Source organism: Xiphophorus hellerii, chromosome 23 (genome assembly GCF_003331165.1).
Source record: "Xiphophorus hellerii strain 12219 chromosome 23, Xiphophorus_hellerii-4.1, whole genome shotgun sequence".
NCBI lineage: Eukaryota > Metazoa > Chordata > Actinopteri > Cyprinodontiformes > Poeciliidae > Xiphophorus > Xiphophorus hellerii.
Window position 1 is genome coordinate 9211013 of NC_045694.1, and position 16872 is coordinate 9227884.

General features: G+C 40.0%; 1 protein-coding gene across 2 annotated transcripts in view; it reads left to right on the forward strand.

Moving 5' to 3' along the window:
• Positions 1–16872, forward strand: part of LOC116714270 (ETS-related transcription factor Elf-4-like) — a 70885-nt gene that overhangs the window by 17185 nt on the left and 36828 nt on the right. Inside the window, exon 1 of one of the 2 annotated variants that reach the window (XM_032554730.1) lies at positions 2724–3003. The exons of the other annotated variant lie outside the window; for it this stretch is intronic. The gene's annotated coding sequence lies outside the window, so the exon portion shown is untranslated. Of the gene's footprint in view, positions 1–2723; positions 3004–16872 lie in introns of those variants that run through there. 2 annotated transcript variants of the gene reach the window in all.

Genomic DNA, 16872 nt, shown 5'->3' on the forward strand with positions numbered 1-16872 from the left:
CCTAGGCCGCAGTTCGATGATCGACTTTGCCATCGTTTCATCGGATCTGCGGCCGTATGTCTTGGACACTCGGGTGAGGAGAGGTGCGGAGCTGTCCACTGACCACTACCTGGTGGTGAGTTGGCTCCGGTGGTGGGGGAGGAAGCCGGTCAGACCTGGCAGGCCCAAACGTGTTGTGAGGGTCTGCTGGGAACGTCTGGCGGAATCCCCTGTGAGACGGAGCTTTAACTCCCATCTCCGGCAAAACTTCGAACACGTCCCAGGGGAGGTGGGGGACATGGAGTCTGAGTGGACCATGTTCCGTGCCTCCATTGTCGAGGCGGCCGATCGGAGCTGTGGCCACAAGGTTGTCGGTGCCTGTCGTGGTGGCAACCCTCGAACCCGTTGGTGGACACCTTCGGTGAGGGATGCTGTCAGGCTGAAGAAAGAGTCCTATCGGGCGCTTTTGGCCTGTGGGACTCCGGAAGCAGCTGATGGGTACCGGTGGGCGAAGCGGCATGTGGCTCAGATGGTTGCTGAGGCAAAAACTCGGGCGTGGGAGGAGTTTGAAGAGGCCATGGAGAAAGACTTCTGCACGGCTTCGAGGCGATTCTGGTCCACCATCCGCCGTCTCAGGAGGGGGAAGCAGTACGGCACCAACACTGTTTATAGTGGGGATGGTGTGCTGCTGACCTCTACTCGGGACATTGTGGGCCAGTGGGCAGAATACGTTGAAGACCTCCTCAATCCCACCAACATGCCTTCCATTGAGGAAGCTGAGCCTGGGGACTCCGGGTTGGGCTCTCCAATCTCTGGGGACTAGGTCGCCGAGGTGGTTAAAATGCTCCTCGGTGGCAAGGCTCCGGGGGTGAATGAGATCCGCCCGGAGTTCCTTAAGGCTCTGGATGTTGTAGAGTTGTGTTGGCTGACCCTGCTCTGCAATATTGCATGGACATCGGGGGCAGTTCCCCTGTGTGGTTTTCGTCCTGGTCGTGGAACACTGGACCAGCTCTACACCCTCAGCAGGGTCCTGGAGGGTGCATGGGAGTTCGCCCAACCAGTCTACATGTGTTTTGTGGACTTGGAGAAGGCGTTCGGCCGTGTCCCTCAGGGGGCCGGTCGATCTACGTTCCCACCCTCATCTATGGTCATGAGCTTTGGGTCATGACCGAAAGAACGAGATTGCGGATAGAAGCGGTCGAAATGGGTTTTCTCCGCAGGGTGTCTGGGCTCTCCCTTAGAGATAGGGTGAGAAGCTCAGTCATCCGGGAGGGACTCAGAGTAGAGCTGCTGCTCCTTCACATCGAGAGGAGCCAGTTGAGGTGGCTCGGGCATCTGGTCAGGATGCCTCCTGGACGCCTCCCTGGTGAGGTGTTCCGGGCACGTCCCACCGGGAGGAGGCCCCGGGGAAGACCCAGGACATGCTGGAGGGACGATGTCTCTCGGCTGGCCTGGGAACGCCTTGGGATTCCCCCGGAAGAGCTGGAAGAAGTGGCCGGGGAGAGGGAAGTCTGGGCCTCCCTTCTGAAGCTGCTACCCCCACGACCCGACCCCGGATAAGAGGAAGAAAATGGATGGATGGATGGACGCTTAGCCTGGCGGGGGAGCTAGTAAAGCATAGCGGGCCGCCAGGCTTATAATACACTGGGGAAACCCTGCAGTTAAAGTTGCAATAAGTAACTCTTATAGAGAATTTACTTTTTTTTTTTTACATATTTGTTAAAACTGTCACAATTTCCTAACATTATAACATGAGACAGATAATGTGTGAAAAGATCAAACTCCCTCAACTACTGATTGAGCTACTGCTGCTGTCTGAAGAAACGCAACGCTACTGATCAAAAACAACCGATCAGTGCCTCGAGGAGGATCTTAGCGCTGTCAATCATCCTCATGTACTCGCTGTTAAATGTGCTGATGGCGGAGAAACAAATTACCGTTATAGGAAATTTGTTTATCTGCTATCATCTGTGGTCATGCTAACTAGCCTTAGCATTCACAACATGCTATGCTAGCTGCAATGTAGCAGAAAGGAAGTGGGGTGAGGGAAAGAGGTGACGAGCAGCGCCTCATTAGATTGTGATTGACAGCGCTAAGACCCGCCTCCTCGCTCTGGTTGGTTGTTTCTTGCACTGGGAGATCAATTTTTTCACAGATTATCTGTTTCATACCAAACTGTAAAACTATGTACAAAAATATACTTTTATAAGCGGCAGCTTTGATAAAAATATTTTCAGTTTTTGTTATTTCGTTAATCTTGGTTAACTTTAATAACCTTGATAGTAAGCTGCCCCAGTGATCGTAGAAAATATATTTTGGAAAATGGGCGCATAATAAAACTACATCACCAAACTGATTAATTTAAATCCTCAAAATGGCTTTTTCATATTTTAAAGGGAGAGAGCATGTATCTCTCTCATGCTGATTTTAATCACCTGCTTGGCCCTTATTGTTTGGTCAAAGTCTAAAGTGAAGGCATACCTGTCCGATTGTTTACTTACACCTCCAGCACTCCTCTGCCTCTGCTGGAGGAACCCGTCGATCGTCTTTCAGCCCGTTCTAGGTGTGGCCTCCATGTTGGTTGTTTCTGGTCTTCCCTCCCCCCTCAGCCGTCATCCATCAAGCACAACTCACCTGAAACCATTTGCATGCTCCTCGCTGATTGGCCAGGTGAAGGCCCTGCGCCTCGGGCCGTCTCTACCAATGGCGACTGCGCTGCGTGACTCATAGGGAGAGGACAAGTTGCTTCACTACACTTCTGCTTTTTTTCCTGTTTCAAACAGCAGCCATTGCATTGTCGTGTTTTTTCCCCCTCCTGTGTAATTTTTTTTTGTTTTGTCAGTGTGAGGAAGAGGCGTGGGTCTGGCCACTTCAGGGCTTTAGGCACCTTTCCCCCTCATCTGAATACGTCTTGGATTATTCCCAGTTTCACCTTCTTGTCTCTTTTTTTTCCAATGGTCGGTGCGATCGACTCTTCTTCGATCGCTATAATGGATCCTGTCATCCGAATCCAGTGTCTTTGAGGTCAGTTATGAACAACTCTCATGTAAACTTCTCGCTTAATCCGATAATTGAAGCCGTTTTGGTCGTGCTGTTTGAAGCCAATCTTCAGAAATTGATCAACATTTTTATAAATGTAACATTTGACTGTCATATTTGGGTTTAAATTGGGTGTATATTTGGTAGCAGTCCCATTAAAAACAGAAAAGAAGTTAATTTGAAACCTGACTTTATGACATTTTTCAGTTACACACCTTGTCCTGTCAAAGGTCTCTCAGGAACTTTAACAAGTTATTCCAGTTCAACTGAAGAACCTCTCATTTGTTTCCACGCTTACTTCTGTTTCACATCTTAATCATGGAAAAAGTTAAATAAATTTTACTGTTTTATGATCAATGTGGTTTATATTAAAACCTAAGTTGCTTTATAGAAACTGTGTGGTTGAACTTTATCTTATAAAAAGGGTTTCAAACTTGATTTTTCTTTGGTTTTTGCACATTGTTTTCAGAAACTCTCGCAGCGATCTTTAACTGATATGCTTGTCTCTTGCATTTCTTTTACAAATTGTTGCCTTATAAGGGGTGTTGAACCAAGGGCGGGAACAGAGTTTTGCAAGCCCCTGGACCAAACCCACATCTATTTTTCATGGTGTGTTAATCAGTAATTACTGACCAAATTGAATTTAATCTGTCGCGGGCTTCTGCTGTCCTCTAGGTGAACATCAAAAAAGCGGCTTTTTTGCGGCGGTTTTCGCCTCCAGCGATTCTTTCTGTGTAAAGTCAGTCATGCACTGCTTCATGCATCAAATCTTAAGTTCACCAGAACAGAATGTTCGCTTTTCTTGTAACGTGGACGGATGTCTTTTTGTGCTCACTGGAAAGTTTAAACTTTAGTCGTATGCCTCCTCTTTTCTGCATGTAAAGATGACCTCCTCCTAATCTGTGTTTTTTTTTACATTTGCCCTCCTTTGAACCAAATGATTCTCCTTAACGTTTTTGAGAAGCTGTTTCTAAAAGTTGCTCGAGCAGCAAAGATAAAAGCTTGCTTCCTGTTTTACCAGAAACCCAGTCTGCACTTTGGGGACCACAAGAAAACACAGTGTGCATGCTGGAGTACTGCATAAACGCTCTTGCAGCCTGAGATGCATTCACACCCAATTCAGTTGGAGATGAAGCTGCTCAACTTTGGTTAAACATATTGAAAAAAAACTGAATTATGGAAAGGATTTTATTATTATTCATTATCATTTTCATGAAAAAGTTAGCTGAAATACAGCACTGGGAAAATATAGGAGACCACTTAAAATGATCAGTTTCTCTGATTTTACTTTTTATAGGTATATGTTCGAGTTAAATAAACATTGTTCTTTTATTCTATGAACTATTGACAAACATGTCTCTGAAATTACAAGCAAAAAGTTTTTATTTCTTTGCAGAAAATGAGAAATGGTCAAAATAACAAAAAAGAAAACAAGTTAATGTTCATTTAGAAACAGCAATACTAATGTTTTAACTCGGGAAGAGTTCAGAAATCCGTATTTGGTGGAATAACCAGGAGGTTTTCAGTGCAGTGGTCTCTTTATTTTTTCCAGAGCTGCATTTCTTTATCTGCAGCTCAGGGCCTTTTCAACTAGGAAAGAGAAAAAGTGTTTATTCTGCATATTTATTCTCATGCCCTTTAGCATTTGTGTGTGAATGACTCTGTTGTTGACCTGGTCTGAGTTTGCATTTGTCCTAAATTTCTCTTCTTTTCCCACCCTGATTTGTATTGTAAATGAGGCCTTCGTGTCTCACAGTATCACCTCAGACGAGCTGCTGTTTTGTGACACTGTGTGAATCTCATTTTGGGGCTGATAAGGAGCAGAAAGAAGTGGGGCAGGGGACAGGATGGCAGTTGGCTCTTCTTTCTATACAAAGTCAACAAGTTTAGCCTGTAATTAGATCATTAGGGCTTGGGCAAGAGGACCGGGACGTTGCAAGAGGAGGCCCGCGATGAGGACGAGAGGAGGAGGGTTTTGCTGCGTTACTACAGTTTCAGTGTTTTGAGATATGTAAAAATGGAGGGATTATTGTGTTTCATGTTCCAGGCAGAAACTCTGAAAAGAATAAACAGTGTTTGTGTTCAGGTAGGACAAACATCAGCTGTGATAAATGCATGCAAACTATACATCCAGCCTGTAAGAAACGTGTAAACAAGCCTTGATTGCATGTGTTTTAAAACTCAGGTTCGGTTAGAAGCTTATAAGCAGGCAGTATCTTACCTGTAGTAGATAATGCGCTTGGTGTTTTCATTTAGTATAAATAATTGTTGGTTGGAGTCACAAAACTTCTACTTCTACATTACAAATGCTATTTTCAGAACATCTCAGCACATCGTAATTTTTCCATTTAGACATTATTTATATGGAAACCAACTTTTTATACATGGAAATTGAGGTATTGGGTTGGGCAGCACCGATGAGCATCCTCTGTGAAACACTTACTGAATGTGCTCTAAAAAGGGGCGTGTCAAACTGGAGGCCCGTGGGCCAGATCTGGCCCGCCAAAGCTATTTATGTGGCCCTCAAGACTCCAGAGGCCCACTTAAATAGAACATCAAGATAACAGTTGTGTGCTAAAATAGGATTTTATTAGTCAAATCAAATTAGTTTTATCTGTGTAGTGCCAAATTACATAAAAAAATTTTATGTTTTACTCATAAAAGGTACTTCTGAAATCTGTAGTATTTCAGAGTTTCCTCCAAAAATCTAGCTAAGCCTGGTGGTAGAGGCGCTACGCCAGTCCACCACTTCCCCACCATGTTTTTTTTCTTTTTTTTGTTAAAAATGTGTCAAAGTTGACAGAAAATTTTGGAAGTAAAACATCAACAATAAATAATTGTCTGCTGAAGGATTACAAATGTTTCATTCTATACAAACCTAGCTTAACCTGTCTTTGCTATTACTGTTACTGGTGTATTAAAAATAATTTAGAATAAAGAAACAATGCTTAGCCTGGTCTGACTGTTTTAGAGTAACTGTCTCATAATGAAGGAAGGTAACAGTAAAAATGAATGATTTAAGTGAATGCTACATTATTGACTTTTCCACTACCTTACTTTTTTATCAGAGATAAAAACAGGAAGACCATTAGTGGCACAACGACTCTAACCTCTGTTTCCTGTGTAAATAATCACTGGCTTCCCTGTAAAAATATAAATAAATGCCCCAATCCTACAACGACGACTGTGTGAAGGTTTACAGGTGTTTTAAGACCGTAGAAGTTCACCTGCTTGGACAAGCTATTAGGTTCTGGCATTAATTAGTCTGGATTTACACTAAATGAAGATAATTATCTACTGCAGGTAACCACTTAGATTTTCACAGGAACTCATCATCCCTTATAATCCCTTTAAGGCATGAAATAAATCTGAGAAGCCTAGTCCTGCGACATTGGAAATAATGTCATGAGGAAATTTTAGGTTGCTGGTTTGGAGGAGCTCAAGCTCTCCGGAAATTTCTTGATTTTCCTCGGAAAATAATCTATAATTCATGTGAATACTACCATTGAATTCACATAAAATATACTTTTATTTAATACAGAAAAGGGAGAATTACCCTTAAAACAACGCATACATGAATATTTAAATTTTTTTTTTTTACATTTTATACACAAATTTAAAAAAATTGGATAAACATCTAAATTTAGAGGTGGATAGTTAAATATATTTATTGCGCAGAATGTTTTTTTATTTATAGAGGAACTAGGTGATATATTAATAGCTAGTCATCTAAAAGTCCTGCCTTTGTTCATTCAGTTGACTGGCTGTGTGCAGCAACGTGTGGGGGAGGGGCTCCTAATCTTTGTATTAAATCTGTAGAAACTGTATTTCAGAGAACATTAGGCTATTTTATTTTGAGTTTCACTTCAAAATAATGGTAGATGACAATGCTCTTTTTTAGCTTACATCTTGAACTGTGAATTTATCTTTATTGAAAACGAGTAGGTGTGCAGCAACAGGTAGGGGAGGGGCAGCTCTGCGCTTTATCCTGTGTAGTCTACAGATTCTTTGAAAATCTAGTAACTTTTACTGAGAACTTGTTAAAAGGAGTAGAAACAATCTGTCAGAGTATTTTCCCACAACGTTAAGAATCGTCTGATGTTATTAGCCTCCACCCAACCCAATATCTGTTGCCATGTAGGGCTGTTTCACGGTTCTGTTTAAATAGTAGGTTGGTGTCAAGTGTCATTCTAGCATCCATTCATTTAGAATATTGAGTTGGAGGCGAGAAGTTTTCATGCCTTTGGTTATATTTGTCTTAGGCTGATCAGCTAAATAAAACTACCGCAATAAATCTTTTCCACTCTAGTGAAGTCTGTACAGCCATAATAGGTTGTTTATGGCCAGTTTTACAAGTTTTGAAATCTCTTACTTGCTGTCAGGTGACCTGTAGTTCCAGGACATCTGCCGCGTAATTGAGGTGACTCCAGGAAACCATCAGACTCATAGTGAAACTCTGTTTTATTTCCCTAGAGTACCTTATTTTTGGTCAACGTAGATGGAAAATATTAACATGAGAAAGTGTAACGCTGTTTTGCATTTCTCTTTAGAAGTTATAATCTCTGCCTGAAATGGATTTTGGCCCAACGGTCGGAGAACTTGTAATGGGAAGTTTAATTTCTGTAAAAAAAAAAAAAAGAAATCTGGGTGGGGAAAGTTAATGTTTAACTTTCTCTTCTGCTTTAGCTGCTACTGTGCCTCTGAGCAAGGCACATTTTGTATCTAGTTGTGCATTTGAGCAGTAGGTACTGAGAGAAGCTCTCCCTTGATAAATAAAATTAAATTGATTGAGCAATGGTGTCTCCGTGTTGCAACCCTCTCATACTTGGAACATGCTGGGACTGGCTGGCCTTTTCTCAGTAATACTGTGATCATCAAATCTGAAGAATGTTTTTATGAAGACAGGCCTGAGATATGCAGAGTATTTAGATTTTAATCCACGATTCACCTCTTAAATTTTTCCCTTCAGAATTTTAATGGCTGTTATTTAATAGTCTATATTTTTTCCTCAATCCTTAATAAATCTGAACTGAATAGGGATTGAAGGCTGAGATTTATCCTGTTGTTACAGATTTTCTATGTTCTTAACTGAGTTACAGAGGTCAGAGGTCAATACAGTTATTTTTAAATTCATAACATTTTTATTAGGAAATGTATTTATTGTAGAATTTATACCTTTGATAGGGTGACACAAAGTAAATACCATAACAATGGTTTTGTGTCTATTTTAAGGTTATGCTATAAAGCTGTTAAATCAATAAAATTTGTGCTAAAATGTGTGGAGCACAATGGGCTCTTTGCACCTGCCGCTCTGACGTCACATCCGCATGCGCAAATACGGCTCATTTTTTTCCTTTTGAGTGACCATGACCGCAAGGAAAGATAAACTCGTATTTCAAAGGCAATTGAAGCAATACCATGAACACTGTTGTGTTCCACGGTGCACAGCGTCTTCTAAATATAACAGTCGTTTAAGTTTTCATGGATTTCCAAGCGATCCTGACTTATAAAGATGATGGCTTGTCAATATTCGTCGCGACAACTTCAAGCTAACATCGCATAGCAAAGTTTGCAGCCTTCACTTCCCTCCGGATCAGTTTCATCAGCCTAAAACTCCTGGCGGGAGAAGAATGGTAAAAAAAAGGAGCAATCCCTGTGTTATTTCAATGGACAACTTCTGTGTTCAGCCTGGAAGAGCCAGTGTATGGGAAAGAGTACACCAGTGGGAAAGAGCCAGTGTATGACCAGAGCCGGACAGCGGCGCAACTGCACGTATGCAGATCACGATTACTGCTCTGTCCCCAGAACCAGCTGGCCTGGACATGGTAATAAATGAAAACCAGAAATTAAAAGAAGAAATAAAAGCCCTAACAAGCCAGATCAAAGAACTGAAAATCCATTCTACCTTCGGATTACAAAGGTTCGCAGGGTCTGATGATGACATCCGATTTTACACAGGTAAGCATCCACACCGCAACAAACCTTTTTCTTTTTAAAATTTGTGTTACTCGCCCCACCTCTGGTTTCTTAATTAAATATGTCTGAACTCAAAAATACAATAAACAAAAATTATGGGGCTTCTCTGCTTCCTCATGCTTCGGAAGCAAAAAGCCCGAACCGTAATCTCCCCGTTACTTGGTCTCTGTTTGACACCAACGACAAAAACACACATTAAAGCAATAAACTTAAAAATGAATACAGAATAACGTAGAACATTGTCCGTTAGAAAGAATAAGAATGTTTAGATATTTAAATAGTACAATTGTATTAGTAAAATGTCCGAGAATATTATTAGCATAAGCTAAAGCTAATGTTAGCCACGAAGTTTAAAGAACTTTAAAGTAAGACTCACCTTCATATCCATGAATGTATGACGATACGTACATCTTAAAACCTTTTTCCAGTTTGCTTGATGGGGCTTTACAAATACGATGTACATCGTTAATTGTTAGCTTTGGCAAGCCCTGCAAACACCGACTGTAAAATGACATCTTTAATAGACCGGACAAAAATGAGCCGCTTTTCCCCGAACGCGGAAGCTGAGGTGCAAAGAGCCCATAGACTCCACAACAGAGAGCAAGCTAACAACGTTTTAGCTAGCTCCCGTCTGACTCAAGCAATTGTTTAGTATTCACAAAAATTAACTGTGTTATTGATAAAAGGTCTGACAAAAACATCAACCTAATTTGACTAAAATCCTATAAAATCCTTTTGTCAAAAACAGAGAGACAATGTATGATGATGACACTTATAACTGGTTTTAAAAACGTTTAGCGATTAGCATAGCTAGCGCGGTTAGCATTGCTAGTTGGTATCAACATAGCCTTTATGTTGATCTCTTAGGTTGTAAAATGTGAGAAACTTCCAAAAGGCTGCTGGCATTTCCAAATCATGTGTGCTTCTTGACAGATGGATGTTAAAAGTAAAAAATAAAATAAACAAGTTTCTGTGTCCCAGCTGTTGCTTTTTTTTTTTTTTGCTTCTCTGTTGAACTCTTGGAGTTGTTATTGTGACAACAACTTGCAGTTCTCCTAAAAAAATTTCGCAAAACACATCAACGTTTAATATTTCCTCATTTCTAACACTAAAATATCTGCCGCTAAGCAGTGGAGTACTCTCTGTATTAAACAGAGAACTGTAATTTAAAGATTACAGATCTATGTATAGATCTATCCACTCCAGGAATTACCTGATTATCAAGCGTGATATTTATACTAGATTGGATGGGCCACATCTCTGTTTGTAGAGTAATAAAAGCAGACTCCTTTCTTTACTTGTAGAGTGTACTGACCTTATTCTAGTACAGATCATTAACTTCTTTCTTTATCTCTCAGATTTTCACTTTTGCTATAGTGAAGATGTTTAGATAAAGATTAATATATTAATATAAAGCCATCAATAACTAAAAATTAAGCTTGTTTGCTGAACTTGTTGGATATTTTCATTTTATAGGCTGAGTACATCGGTCAGGCTGAAACTCAGAGCAAGGTTTTGTGATTTTAGATTAAAAGAGGGTCAAAATGCCCATAAATGAGATATATGGGGCATTGTGACACACCTTTTTATGACATGTTGTGATTATGTAATGCTTCTGTGAGAGCAAAGTCTTTCAACATGGCTGCAATCCTAACCCTGATAGTAATCGAAGGCATTTAGGTACAGTTATGTGAAACTTTAAATTAGGTATTGTATAATCTTAGTCTTAATCAAATGCATTTACTCAGAATAATGTTTCAGCCAGGTGAAGGATCCTAGGCTGGAAAATAAAAAGTTTTCTTCTTAGTTGAGGTGCAAACCAGACAGTAAAAACCACAAAACAGACAGTTTTCCATACCTTTTTAATTTTATACCTCATGTCATCAACACGAAGGTCGTATATGTTTATCTACTATGATTTGTTTGCGTGGGTGAAGGCAGCTTTGAGACGCAGGTTTATTTCATCCTAGATAAAAGCAACATGCAGAGCATCATAAAAATTTCCATTACAGATCTCTGTTCAACTCTGTCTTCAAGCGAGTCATTTGCTACTGCATTGGTTGTAGAAATATGATGTATTTATGCCTTTATGCTTGCTTTTCTGAAGTGGCCTGAAAACACATCCATGGTGCAGTGTTGTTCTTTCCAATTATGTGGTTCCACCCTGCATGAGATGACTTCATGCAGAAATCCACTCCCATGTGCGAGATGTGTGTGAACATAAAACTGACTTATTAGGACTGAAATAGGTTTTATCTTGTGCTGATTTAAACAATGTGTGGTACAGAACGATCTGTTTTGATCTAAGCACAGAGGGAAATTGATTTCCCACATGTTTTCCAGACATTCTTGCCCCAGACATCCAGCTGCAGTGATGTCTGTCTGCAAGCATCAGCAGCAGATTCTCATATGAAAAACCTGCCATGCTCATGGCCCCAAACTGTGTATTCATCAATTAAATGTTTATCTTTACGCTCAACTTTAACTGCACATTTTTTAATAAGCCTTCCTCTAAAACTATAACGATGTGGGTGACTTGTAAATGTTTTATTTAGTTTGAAGTTTCTCTGCAGTAATATTTAAAGAGGACAGTTCTTCTTTTTGATGTGAATGCATGAACACCCCAGCTTTAAATAACTCCTGCATGAGTATTTGTCTATAAACTTTCATGCACAGCCTTGGTGTCAGTGCTTTCATGCTGCATTTTAAGTAAGTCCCTTTTGCACATTAAAACAATGCGACATATAAATGGTACATGCTGCAAACTGTCCTGCATTTTATTTCCAGTTACATTCTGCAGAACTGATAATGTTTTCTTTTACATTTTTCTGAGAAAGGAGAAGTTGTGATGTTGTAAAGTAGAATAGCATTTTTTCTTTAGCTTCTGGCTTATTATGGGGCAGTAGAAATAAAGTTATTAACAATTTACTTATTTTTGTGAAGTTTTTAAAATAATACACAATTTTTATAGTTGTTGTTGCTATGTTGGCTTTCACACATAGGCTAAATAAAAAAATGTACCAAATTTGGTAGAAGCATTTAGCATGGTGTGCTTTTTATAGCGTGAAACCACGCTATAAAAAGCACACAAAAGATGTGTGGCTTTTAAGCAGCATTATCTTTTCTTTCCAAACGCTGACTGTCGATGCTTTTCATGACCAACAATATCCCAAACTGACGAACTTGTCTTTTTTTATTTGAAAGTAAAGCTGGACAATAAATCAATAACATTTTATATTGCAATAGACACATAATCAATAGAAATAAATAACACATCTGATGGAATATTGAATATATACAATATTGACTGAACTCTGATTCAGAACTGCACAGCATTCTGGGAGATGTAGGCTTTAGAGGAAAGGCTTTGTCTACTCTACGTCTCACATCTAGCTAATCAAAGTTGGTGGAATTAACTAACTCACTCACTCTGTGGTTACCTAGCAACTCACTCACTCTGTGGTTACCTAGCAACTTAAATTCCTGCAGCAGCAGTTTAAGGTTTTCCTCTAACTGCTTAAAAATAAAAATACAACATTGCATTGATAAAACAGAAACGATCACGCCGCCAGTTTGATAGTATTTCAGATATTTAAGAAAAAAACAACAAATCAATAATTACTGAGACTAACAGATATGAAACACTTACATTGTGATAAGTTTTTCATCCATATCGTCCAGCCTTGTTTGAAGGAAAACGGCAGCAACAAAAGGGGAGAAAGCAGCAATCATTTCTCTGGTACCTCATTGAAAGGACTTTAATGTGTAGAATAGAAAACTTTAGCAGTACACCTTGACACCGCCAATTGACCCACACTTACCAGAAAATTTTACTAATTAGGTTTTGTGACTCCAGTTGGTAACTGGTATTTTCTGTACTGGTAGTAAGCAGTTTGAGGCCCACCTGCTCTCTCTTTCCCTTACTGCAGGTCCTGCTTTACAGCCCTCTCCCTCTGTGTGTTCCCAAGCAACAGCCACTCCTTGTTTACCTTTGCGTTTTTGCATTGTGACTCTCATCAGGATAACACAACCCCGGCCCCTCTGGAGACCGACTGTCGGGCCTCTTTATTCAAAGTAGCACCAGAGGATAAACTGATTCCTTACTTACGTCCATCTTCCTGAAAACCATCATGTTTGGTTGAACTCATGTTCTTATCTTGTGCCTCTGCTTCTCGTGTAATTATTGTACATCCTTAATATGGTGGAACAATACCGCAGTGTAAATATGTTGTTATATGAACCCCGCTCACCACTTCTGTGTCTAAACAGGTAGTTTATTGTCCTCATCTCCTGCACCCAGGCTGCACCTTCCTCATCGGCTGCCGATCGTAAACAAGTATATTTCATAAAGCTCTCTCAAATATTGACCTATCCAGGCAGACTGTCCTTCTGCTTCCTGCTCACGTCCCAAACACTTCTCCATATAAGTAATATAAACCATTGTTTGATGTGTGCGGGATTAAATCTGTTGGCATACAGACCAAGTTGTAGAAAACATTTAGAAGCTGCAATATGTAACATTTACAAAGAATGTTATGAAAGTTTGTTACGAAACAGATAATCTGTGAAAAGATTGATCTCCTCCACTTCTTCTCTGAGCTGCTCTTGCCGTGTGAAGAAATGCACTGCTCCCGACCAAAACCAACCAATCAGAGCCCGGAGGAGGGTCTTTGCTCTATCAATCAACCTTATGTACTTGCTGCCTAAATGTGCTAATGGTGGAGAAACAACTTACAACGTAAGTTGTAAGCGTTTATCTCCCGTCATTGGTGGCCATGCTGACTAGCCTAGCATTCACAATATGTTATGCTAGCTGCAGCGTCACGAGATTGTGATTGACAGCGCTAAGGCCCGCCTCCTGGCTCTGATTGGTTGATTCTAGTTACCGCTGGGAGAAGGCAGAGGATCTTGTTTTTTCAAATCATCTGTCTCATACCAAACTGTCTCGATGTAGTGACAGTTTCAACAAATATGTAAAAAAAATTTTTTATTAAAGTTACGTTCTGTTTTAATGTTTCAACAACATCTAGTGGGACATTTTATCTCGGGTTTGAATTGCTTTTTAAATTAACAGTACAGGAAAACTGTTTATCCACCGTAATTTTCGGCCATGCTAACTAGCCTAGCATTCACAACAGGCTATGCTAGCAGTAGCGCCAGTCCAGTATGTGACTGAGAGCACTAAGACCCGTCTCTGAGCTCTGATTGGTTGTCTCTAGTTAGCACTGGGAGAAGGCAGAGGATAATTTTTTTTCACATATTATCTGTCTTATTCCAAACTGTTATGATACAGTGACAGTTTTAACAAATATGTAAAAAATACAGTTTCATTAAAGCTACCTACTGCAGCTTTAAATCGGGCTCGAATTGTGCTTGAATTAGAAGTAAGATCGTAATACATAAAGAATGCAGCCCTCACGGTCATTAGTTTGAGTCACATTGCTGTGCGAGTTTTTCCTCTGCTTGTGTTTAAAATATGCAGCTGGTATCTCAAATGCAGTGACTCCGCACCTCTGTGCTCAGATCCTGGAACGGGCCACATTTACTGGCTTCAAGATTAGATAGAAACGTTGGAGAGTGACACCTGACCCAGTATCCAATGGTGTGAAATCAGATCAGACTTAAGTCTTGGAGGGGAGCTGGGCTGTCTCAGAGCGAGTGGGCCCATCTGTAAGGCTTCACCAGTGATCAGACGGGAAGCGCTGATTAAGTTATTATAATTTCTTAAACCGAAACATGAGCTGCAGAAGTTTTAAGAACAGCTCTGCAGAAGGTGTAAACTGCTGTGTTTAACTTTTCAACTAGTCCTGGCCAGAGTGAGACACTGAGTGTCTGATAACCTTCAGTAAAAATGCATTTTACAGTATTTACACAAGTAAAACAAAAAATTATAACATTATATGGAAATAAAGATGAAAAAATATTTTACTGTTTTATGTCCATTGTTATTAGATGATACATAAATGCAGACATGCAACTGTCAATGTTTTACAGGACTGAAAATATATCCAAAAAGCCAAAAAAAGAGCCTTCTTCCAACAATCAGTGTGCAGCAACAGGTGGGAGAGGGGTAGTTTTACTTTATAGTACATGTAACGAGATATTTTCATTCACTCTGGCACTTTTATTAAAAGACAGAATATATGAGGGATATTGAAATGACAAATTTTTAAAAACATTGTGTATTATTTGTTTTGCTAACAAGTCTCTGCTTAAACATTATATAATATTTGTAAATATCTACAGCAGTTTAAATTTCTAATGTCTCAAACAGTGTCTGTAACCCTCTTACTACCTTTAGCATGAATGTTACTAAATACATCAAATAAATAACATTTTACTTGCTTTGAGGGAAATTGTGAGCAAGTAATTTTCAGCTTTCTTAAAGACGTTTAAGTTCTTATTTACTTTCTTCTTGCCCTTTCTGTTTGCTCATGCTAGCTAGCTTGGTTTTTTAGGCCTACTTAAAAAACAAAATTCCTCTTGTGTTTTCTTGTACATCATAGTCTACAAAATGTAGACTCTGATACAGTTAGCTTTGTTTTAGCATGAGTGGTATTTGCCAGTAAAAAAAAAAGCCTCTTTAAATCTAATTTCTCTCATATTAAGAATGACAATTTTGTGCTGGGTTACTTTTATGTTTAGAACATTTTTCATATAAGGATACACATTTGGAGAAAAAGTAATCCATGTTAGTTTAGTGAGATGTAATCTCAAAGTAAAATGTAAGCTGAATATTTTTTCCCTTGGTAACATGTATATAATACTTTGTGTAATATTTGCAAAAGAAATAAGTGACGTGGTGGCGCAGGGGGTTAGCACGCCCCACGTTTGGAGGCCTTAGTCCTTGACGCGGACGTCACAGGTTTGACTCCTGGTCCCGGCGACCTTTACCGCATGTCTTCGTCCTCTTTCCTGTCTGCCTACTGTCGCAAAAAAATACGAGCCACTAGCGCTGCAAAAACTCTTTGGGGTAAAAAAAATTGATCATTTTAGTTTATTTAGCTAGTTGTTTTGTTAGTTTATGTGTTAATTGGCAGATTTAGAAAACATTTAACACAACTATGAAGTAGAAAACCTAAAACTATAACTTCCACTTGGAAAGGCAAAGGGTTTCTAACCAACATTTCATTTAAAAATATGTCTCCCGGTGTAGGTTGCAGAAATAAATGCAACCTATACTTCTGCACTAATTTACTCTTGTTTGAATTCTGAGATACATTGTTGTTGCCTTGTGTTGCCAACATACATGTACAGTATGTTGCTCATTACTTGGCAAATTTCTCAGGTTTTTACAACTTGCAACCCAAATGTGGTCCGACTTCCAGACATAGAAACATTGTTGCAGCCCAATATACCTCCTTCATGCCTGAGGGGAAGAACAGCAAACAGTCGTTTCCAGAATGCCAGGCTGCTATTGTCGGAAAAGCTCGACACATAAAACAGAAATCATTATTGTTTCCCTGCCTGCTCGCTCTCTGCTCCATCCCAAGGTGTGTTAGATATTTCTGCATACCTGACGGTGGGAGGACGCATGCGCCTGCGTGTGTCCAGACCTGTTTGGTATGCGCAGCCGGGTCCCCTATCCAGCCTCGAATCCGACTTGGAGCACTGGGACTCCTGCGCTCTATCTGAGCACATACCTCAAAGTGTACTGTAAACAAATTAGCGTTCATTGTGAATCGTTCAATTATTGAAATTTGTCCTGACAAAGTTCAAACTGTAGACAAACTACAAATTGATTTCTGTCCGTCGAAGACAGCAAGCTGTTGTGTTGTAGTTGATGTTCATATATTGAAATAAAAGAGGGATGTCGCCTTTTTCACCTTGTATGTTCAGGTTTGGAGCATGCTGCAGGTATTTTCTGGGTATTGTGTC